At 47.5% G+C, this 9,224-nt stretch overlaps 1 long non-coding RNA gene across 1 annotated transcript; it reads left to right on the top strand.

The window, feature by feature from the left end:
- The first annotated feature begins 890 nt into the window (after positions 1 to 890).
- On the top strand, positions 891 to 6,932 carry LOC122372904. Its single transcript, XR_006254945.1, has 2 exons — positions 891 to 1,019; positions 6,124 to 6,932. It is a non-coding gene; the product is annotated as an uncharacterized LOC122372904 (long non-coding RNA).
- The last annotated feature ends 2,292 nt before the right edge of the window (positions 6,933 to 9,224 follow it).

Raw genomic sequence — 9,224 nt, 5'->3', positions numbered from 1 at the left:
TGAGAGTAGGAAGAGCCGCTCGTTCCGGTAAGCCCGCCCCGTGGCCGGCCGAGCGCGCCGCTGACCATCCCAATTGGCACCCGGTCCGTCCCGACGGGGCCGAGCGAGCGCTCCGGCGTCGGCAACGACGGCTCCACACGCCCGTTCCGTCGGGAACGACGCACGGGCGCGCGGCGGCCTGGTCGGCGCCGACGGTGAATGGGTGGGTCGAGCCGCGCTCCCGCAGCCTCAGAGCGGATTGATGGGCCGGTGTATCGGTGTGGTTGTACAGCAGAGAGGTAGAGATGGGCGATGGGCTGACGGGAATGGGAGAGAAGGAGGTGAGATTGGTTTAGGCGGGTGAATAGGAAGCCTAGGTAGAGTAAGTGATATTGGGCTCAGAGGCGGCTGGCGATGAGAGGCTTCGCGAAGGATGAGGGAGAAATGAGGGCGGAAACCTATCTTATATCGGTCGTCGCTATTTGAAAGACATGGTTGTGTAGAGATTTACCCAAAAATGATGTAACCAAAACACTTAATGATTTATACATTAGCGCCTCGATAAAGCAAATAAAGGCAGGATACTTTTTGTAGGTTAGATAATTCAACGTAATTATGATATACAACCACAAACCAAAACAAGAACCAATTAAAAATATTACTAAGTTCCTAGCACCGACGGAATAAAGAATAATCCGTTCTGAGCCATCCCATATTAGACTGTCACCTAATTAGTGGATTTAACTGTCATTATATGTTCAGAGAATCCCACTCCACCGTGACTATCTCGTCGATCATTTTCACGAAGTCCTGGATTACTTTCTGTCCCGACTGACTGCATGCTTAGCTAACTTCCCCAGATCGACTCTGCAGCTTCCGGCGGATGTCAGTGACCCCCTTCTGCTCTTGTCCACAGAGATGAACGGCGCCAGCGGGCCGGGGGTGCTGTCATCAGGTCTTCTGGGCGTTTGCCTGCTCTCCGCGATCTCACTGTACCGATAGTAGAGGGCGACCAGCACCGCTCTGCGCCTGAGAGACTGGTAATGAACTTGACACTGCTGACATTGATCTTGACTGTCCTAGTCCTAGGGGACTAAGACATCGCCCTGGCGCAATGTCAAGCGAAAAACAATGAGCATTATTTAGGATAGATCGCTTGGCAGAGCAAGCACGTGGTTATAAGCTGGCGCACACCAACTGAAAACTGTACCATCAACAAGCATGACTTGCTGCCACGCATGGTTGCCCGAAGATGCGCACCCATCATCACGCTAAGGGCCCAGCTACCGTGAAGCGCTGAAGCGTTACCCAATGACAAACGACGTGCGTGTGACCGCACCAATTACATACGTGACCGTGCGTGTGACGGGTCGTGACGCGTCTCGTAACGGTCACGATCGTGGGTCATTACGGTCGTGATTGCATACTGACGTCCACTGTGTGGTCAATTGGCGATGGAAAGGATGAAATACTAGTGATGAAATGACCTCGTTTCGGCGAGTGACTCGCATCCAATGCCGAACGAAGATCGATGCCAATAAGCAGACGCTTTAAATTCATTGACCGTTTGCCCGGATATATAGAGAGACGTTTAAAGCTTCATATCACAGACGCTGTCGGGTGTGTTTAACAGCGTCAAACGGCTGTTAGAACTCATTTCATAACTCAATAATCGGGCGCCCGAATTGAGGAGGTCACGCCACACTTGGCGCCGACAGAGTTCCTCGGAGTTCGGACCGCCGATCGGCTGGCCGGTCGATCGACGGTCAGGCAGAGGGCGAAATTGGCCCGTGTCGGCAGCGGCCCGCAGCGGCAGCTGTCTCGGAGCTGGGCGTATAGCTCGGCTCCGCAGCTCACACTCGTCCCCAGAGCTTACACGACTGCCTCTCGAGCTTACATCGCTCGAGTGTGGAGCTAACCCCCTTTGCCCGACATTCCACAAGTCGTTTTGAACTGAGCAGTTTGAGCGAGGACCACATCTTTTCCAGGAATTAGCCCTCGGGTAATCGGAAAAGCCTTGTGGTCGCAGAATTGCAGCAGTTTCGGGGTCGGTCCTCAGGTTCGCGGTCACCAAGACCGTTTACCACAAATTGAAGTCCCCGTGGTAATGTCACTGGCTGAAGACATTACGTTTTACACCTCTATAACGACTGGGCCGTGTGAGGACGTGAAACATTGGATTGGGATTTGGGAATATCAAACGATGCCGTGATGAATCGTCATTTTCGCTGGTATCTCTCCCCTCTTGGATCCCTCTCTCGCCGAAAAAAAGGACATCGCGGCGGGCGGCCCGCGCATCGTTTCGCCTCATCACGGCAGCGGGGAGAGGGGAGGGGATGCGTATCGATATCGTTATCCCCTTATCCTCCCCTCCTCTGCCCCGTCGTCCGCGGCGGCGGCGTCTGTAGCGCGGCGGTGCGCCGGTTTTTGTCTCGGATTGGCTCTGACGGCTGGCACAGGGGACGCTACGCCACAGGGGAAGGCGGACGTTAGACGCGTCCGGTCACACGCGCCGGATTCGTCGGCAGCGACAAAAACGACGCGTCGCGATCTCGGCGTTTGTCGCGAAGATGGATGGCCGTTGCCACCGGGACGGCGCGGGTGGTCGGTCGTAGTGGAGATGTTCAGGGTTAGGGCAATGTGCGAGGCTAAACGGTATACGTTCTTGGGCTAACCGGCTGGTAAAACTGATAATCGTTCAATCGTAATTAAATGTTGGGCGCCAATCACTTGTCGCGGACTGGTTTGAAAGGAACGGTTTAACGAAATGCAACTTAAAGACAAACGGAAATGTTGTTACTTATTCAACACCTTTATGCAGTTTTATATATACCATTACGCAGCTTGCTGTGCGTTTTGTTTTCATTGTTTGTGTAAAAAAAAAAAACAAGACAAAAAATATCCTGTCTGACCTCTTCGAATTTAACCCGCGCCCTGCTGGGGGGGGGGGTTTGAACACCCCCCTTGTGTTTTTTCGCGAATATCTCAAAAACGGCGGCGCGGAGCGCCGCCGTTTTTGGTACACCTTATCATACATCAATTCTACACATGTTGTGAAAATTTCAGACCAAGGTCATTCAAGGTCAGGTCACCAGGTCACTTGAAGTGACCTCACCTCATAAAAAGTTTCAATGTCTGTCATAGCTACACCGAGTGACCGATCGCTTTGAAACTTTCAGCGATTGCTAAGAGCAATTGCATGTACAAAATGTATATCTCAGAATTTTGATATCGATGACCTAAGGTCAGGTCAATTTTGCGACCTCCCCATTATAAGTCAATGGGAGAAAGTTGAAATGCGCCTCTTTTGGACGAAAGACATTATAAACACTCCCAAACACTGAATTACAAGTGGTTTAGACACACTGAACATGAAAATGGTGTCCGTGACCCCTGTTTATGCCCTGAGGTCATCTTAGGTCACGAATGGTATCTAACAGTTTTTCGCAAATAACTTTTGATAGAGGCATGCTAGAGCGATGAAAACGCCTTAGATGTGTTCAGCTCGCCGATACGGATCGACTGATATGCAACATGACCCTTTCCGGTCAGGTCATGACCTTGACCTGAGGTCAAATTTTCAAGTTGACCTTTCAAGGTCAAGTTATAGATCATTCGATGCGTCTTGGCAACAGGAACACGATGCCGGTAAAAGTAAGCTCGTACGAGGCTTGGGTCAAAAGTTATTGCAGAAAAACTGTTTCCGAAAAAATCGGCTATTTTTGCAGTTTTTGCCCCCTGCAGGCAGGGTTGTATACGACTCAGTCAATAGCAATCAATTCAATCACGACAAATTTGGGAAACCAATCAAATCAATCAAGTCAGAGCAGTTTTCGGGAATTGATTCAATCGACTCAAACGCGACAATGAAAGGAATCAATCAACTCAATCAAACGACTCAAACCAAGACATACATTAGGTTTTTGCCCACCAACTTGGAAAAGTGTCCATAGCAGTCTGGTGTACCTACCTACCTACCTACCTACCTACAGAAGAAACATAAAAATATTGTCATTTAAAATTATAAATTGCCATGCCATTCAAAGTTTCTATGTAATAAGGAAGGATACCTAGTGATGGACAGGTGGATCATGATATTGAGGTTCAATGGGTAGAATTGGAGCAGAAGTTTCATTTAATGGGTGCAAAATAACCCAGTAGTTGACTTGCCCCTTAACCCAAATCACCACCTTTCACCTAAAAGTTGTCAATTTAATTTTGGCCATATTCCAACTCCATTTACACTAAATATCAGATATTGCAGTTGAAAGTTGACTGCTCGGATTTTGGCAGTGTTCGTGATTTGGCCATTTACCCTACACCATGTCTATTTCAATGGATTATATGCATCAATAACATATTAACCATAGGGAAATAGAAATAAATATCTTACCTGTATGTGACGGTTTTGGTTAGACAGAGACTGACGGGCAGCCTGAAAAATCTTTCCACACAATGTGCATTTGAGACGTGGGATGTTGTCAGATTGGGAAGGAAGAGATTTGAAGTATTTAGCGGTCCACGACTCTGGACGTGGCATGTCAATGTTAGGTACCTATGTGAAGAATTCAAAACATTTGTGTTTGAATTTTATTGCAATACAATTTGAAACTGTTAGGACTGGGGGATAGGGATGAGGGTTAAAAAATATATTTAAAAGGAAATGGAGAGGACAGGAACTCTGGAACCACAGTATAAGTTAAGGACAAAGGAAGTGGGAACGAGGAAAATTAAAACGCGAGAAAACGGTACGGTGCGACTGCATGAAAACGTTTTGCCAATAAGTATGCTAAGCTTTTATAAATCCTTATTCTACGTCTTTTGATTTTTTGGTAAGATGACGTCATTGATTATCATGTAGTATGGTAGATCATTATAAAATAAATCGGTTATACAACACCAATTTCGTTTTAGTTATTATTTTATTTGAAATAAAACCACTTAATAATATTCGGTAAAATATTTCAAGGAAAATGAAATATATTAAATATGTTATGCTTAGGCTCTCAGAGGAAAAGGATCAACAAACGTTCTGCTGCAAATTAAACAATGCAGCAAATTAGCTATTAATTAGGCACGTAAACGTAAATAGCGAGACGAAAACGGCGCTTTTGTTTCAGTTATTTTTGTAGGGGTTTCAGATATTTATGGAGTTCAGTGGGTTGTTTCTGAGGAGATGTGGAGATGTGAATTATTAATTAATCACACTTTATTAGTATATAGGGCCTTGCACTTTATCATCTGGATTAGAAAAAAAAAACGTTTCCTGCTGAGTGCAGAAAGGTAGGTAGGTGCATCGCCAGGTTCTATCACCAGGATTGGTGCAGTTATTGCAGTTGAAAGTCAAAGTTGGCTGTTCATGTTTAGGCCCTGTTCTTTATTTGGCCATCTACCCCATATTGCAGTTGTGATGACAAGCAGTTTTCAGTGTAGTTTTGTGATCTTTGATGTCATCAATTGGTGTCATTATTTTTCGTCAACTAAAAGTTATTTGAACTCTCCTTTCAATCGACTCAATCATACGAGTCACTCTAATTTTCAGGAATCAAATCAGTCAACCAGTCGCTAAAGTCAGACGAGTCAGTCAACCAGTCATCTCGAAAAGTCAATCGACTCAATCCAATCAACTCAAAATACGCGTTGAAACAAATCAATCAATTCAATCGACTTGATTGGTATACAACCCTGCCTGCAGGCAAAACCGTTGACGTTAGGTCAAATCTGAGAGAATTACTCAGAAAGGGCGTTAATTGGGCTATCAAATGCGCTTTTCCGCGGCGCTGTAGCTCTATTGGTTCCCGAGTTATGCGTTGGCTTCTTGAAAATTGTCGACATTCGACCTGAAAATCGGCGAAATTTTGCCTTCAATGACCTCTAGTGACCTGACCTTTGACCGGACCAAAAAATTGAACAGAAGTGATTTCCTTATTATTTTTGACGCTCTTTCGAACGCCGGCTTCCGCGTATCGCTACGTGGCCCAGGAGCCGAGTTAGAAGGGGGGGGGGTGTTCAAACACCCCCCAGCAGGGCGTGGAAATCCAGGACCCCCAGCCGGGCGCGGGTTAACCGAGACTGTCACGATCTTGCAAAACATCCCGACCTCTCGGATATTTTCCGACGACTGACGGTTCTATTTTCTCGCAGGCGACTGCCCATATGTGAGAGTGCTCTCGACACCCGGCTGACAATGCAATCGAAGCCACCTGACGCCAGCTGCCGGCTGCGAATCCAGTGTTCGGGACGAGGCCAAACGAATGGCTATATTTTGTGAAGTGCAATGATAAGCGCGTCGCCAAAGTGTCCCCGCCTTCCCGTCTAGTCCCAGGCGCGCTGGCGGCGTCGCCCCGCCCGCTCGTGCCGTTGTTTGTGCTCTTGAGTTGTTGGATCGCAAGAATTCAGTAGGAGGCAGTAGGATAATGATGGTAAACATACCAATGCGTATGTGAGTTGATACATCCTGTTTTGTTGGATACAGTAGCCAACTAATTGAAAAAGCAGAATGCAGTAGTTTGTATTAGGCAAGCCGATTCATGCTGTCTTAAAGTAATCGACATCGGTTCTCCTTTTTTTTTGCCACATTAAAGCTAGTATTTTGTCTTTGTCATTCACTTATCCGTTAACGAAATCGAGCCCAAATTTCATCGTAGATTTGTTTTCCTGTGTGTGGCGATATACAGTGGGCGTGCGTGAATGGAGTGTGAGTTTAGACGAATGTGGCGCATCAGCCTCGTTGAGCCCGTGAAACCTGAACGGTTTTCTGTGATCATCATGATATTCGTGTACGCTATTGGCGAGAGGCATTGTTCGTGATCCGGCTAGTCTTCGGTGTTCGAATATGTTGGGATGATCGTAGAAGTATACGAATGAGAGTCATGTTGTTTCGCTCGCTAATGGTTTTATTTCTCGCTGCGCTGCTGAACGTGTGTGTTTTGAATAAAAATGTATCAAAACCATAAAACAGCAATATTTTACAAGTGTTCATCGTTTTGCAACTATTCACTACCCAAATCGTGTGTCAACGACATTTTACTAACGGTGACAAATAAGGTCCAGCAAAGCTGTGTTTATTTCTCCAACAAACAGTACACGACACGCCTCAGTTTTGTTAGCTAGCGTTTCTCTGTTAAGTGCGGTCATTGGAATAGGTCCCACTCCGGTCGCTGAAACGGGGCCAAACGGTCCCCAGGTAGCCCAGTAACTGCCCTTCTCGTCTCTAGGCGTGCCAAACAGCCTCGACCCACGGGCGGTAAAAAAGCGCGCACCTGCCAGCTCTGGTCACGGCTCTGTCTTTGAGCCCCCGCTCCGGCCCGCCGAGAACGCGTGTCCCCGCGGCAGCTGAAAATCGCTGACATGTCACAGCGATGGGCGTGTGTAGGAACGAGGTTATTTGAATTCCGGCATCGGCTGCCGTGTGACGATGCTTTGGGCTGAATGCTGGCCTCAAATGGAATATTAATGTCCAATTTAGAACGGCACGGGTGTCATGTACCCAGCTCACGATTCTATTTTGAGAATATTACTACCTGCAATGTTTCCGAAGGAGTTCGTTATTGCCTCTGGCCTCTGGTAATGTTTTCCAGTTTTGCAGTCAGCTTAGGCGTATTTGACCCAAAGCTTCGGACTGTCGATGGCAATAACTCAGAGTATCAATCGAAGCAATGCTGTTATCGAATGTCACTCCGTCCGGGGGCTGGCACGGCCGTAAATTGCCACCATTGAGTTATTGCCTGCCACACTGGACGCATTTATCAAACGACTTCAAACGAAGGTAAAGGTTTCTGTACCAGCAGCGCAATATATCGGTACGGCTAAAACTGTGACGCTAAAAATAGGGAGTGCGATGACTGATGATGATTAAGAGGAAAATCAATAACTGAAGCCTGAAAAGTATCGTGCTCTCAGATCCCATGGAAGAAGCTCTTTCGGCACCTCTTCGCTTTGATATTACTGATAAGGGATCAACGATCCAATGGTATCATATAAATCACCAGTCACGTGAACCGTATGCCGCCATCGTTATTGTTTGTGTCTCCCGCTCCCTCCATCCCAAGCCCCTATTTCCAGCAGCACGCGTGACATGACCCCCGCAGGCGCGTCCGTGCGACGGATACCTCCCGTGGCTCTGCCATAAATCGCGCCCCGAGTGTCCATATCTCGGCGCGCATCAGTCGCTCGTCTCACCAGCGCGTCAATTGACGCCACAAAGACCGAGCCGGCTATCGGTCCTGTATCGCCGCTACAGGAAACAGCCGACAGCTCACTGTTCAGGACGCGTATATTCGAATCCAGTATGAGTAGAGCATGGGTCCCGAAAAAAATCTTCAGAAACTAGAGAAATTCTCGCGGGGCAAGACGTCTGTCAAACTAGCAGCGAGCAGCGAGCAGCGAGTCCAGCAGCGAGAAACGGGCCATCCCGAGTTAGCTGAAAATTTGCTCACAGAGCCTTCTCAGCACGCTGATTCCGAAAATCATGGTCTCTAGGGTGGGAATCTTTACCGTTCTCGAGATAGAACCCTCTGAAGTTCACCCATGACCGGGCCATCCCGATTTGGCTGAAAATTTGCTCACAGAGCCATTTTCAGCACGCTGATTCCGAAAATCATCGGTCTCTAGGGTGGGAATCTTTACCGTCCTCGAGATAGAAACCTCTAAAGTTCTTACCACCCATGACCGGGCCATCCCGATTTGGCTGAAAATTTGCTCACAGAGCCTTCTCAGCACGCTGATTCCGAAAATCATGGTCTCTAGGGTGGGAATCTTTACTGTTCTCGAGATAGAACCCTCTAAAGTTCTTACCACCCATGACCGGGCCATCTCGAGTTGGCTGAAAATTTGCTCACAGAGCTTTCTCAGCACGCTGATTCCGAAAATCACGGTCTTTAGGGACCGTTCTCGAGATAGAACCCTCTAAAGTTCTTACCACCCATGACCGGGCCATCCCGATTTGGCTAAAAATTTGCTCACAGAGCCTTCTCAGCACGCTGATTCCGAAAATCATGGTCTCTAGGGTGGAAATCTTTACCGTTCTAGAGATACAACCCTCTTAAGTTTTCGACACCAAAGACCGGGCCACCCCGATTTGGCTGAAAATTTGCTCACAGAGCCTTCTAAGCACGCTGATTCCGAAAATCATAGTCTCTAGGGTGGGAATCTCAACCCTTCTCGCGATAGAACCCTCTAAAGTTTTCGACACCCATGACCGGGCCATCCTGATTTGGTTAAAAATTTTCTCACAGAGCCTTCTC

The sequence above is a fragment of the Amphibalanus amphitrite genome, unplaced genomic scaffold (genome assembly GCF_019059575.1).
Source record: "Amphibalanus amphitrite isolate SeventyFive unplaced genomic scaffold, NRLGWU_Aamphi_draft 001417F_arrow, whole genome shotgun sequence".
NCBI classification, from domain to species: Eukaryota; Metazoa; Arthropoda; class Thecostraca; order Balanomorpha; family Balanidae; genus Amphibalanus; species Amphibalanus amphitrite.
Note: the sequence above shows the minus strand (reverse complement) of the source record. Positions and strands in the feature narration are given on the sequence as shown.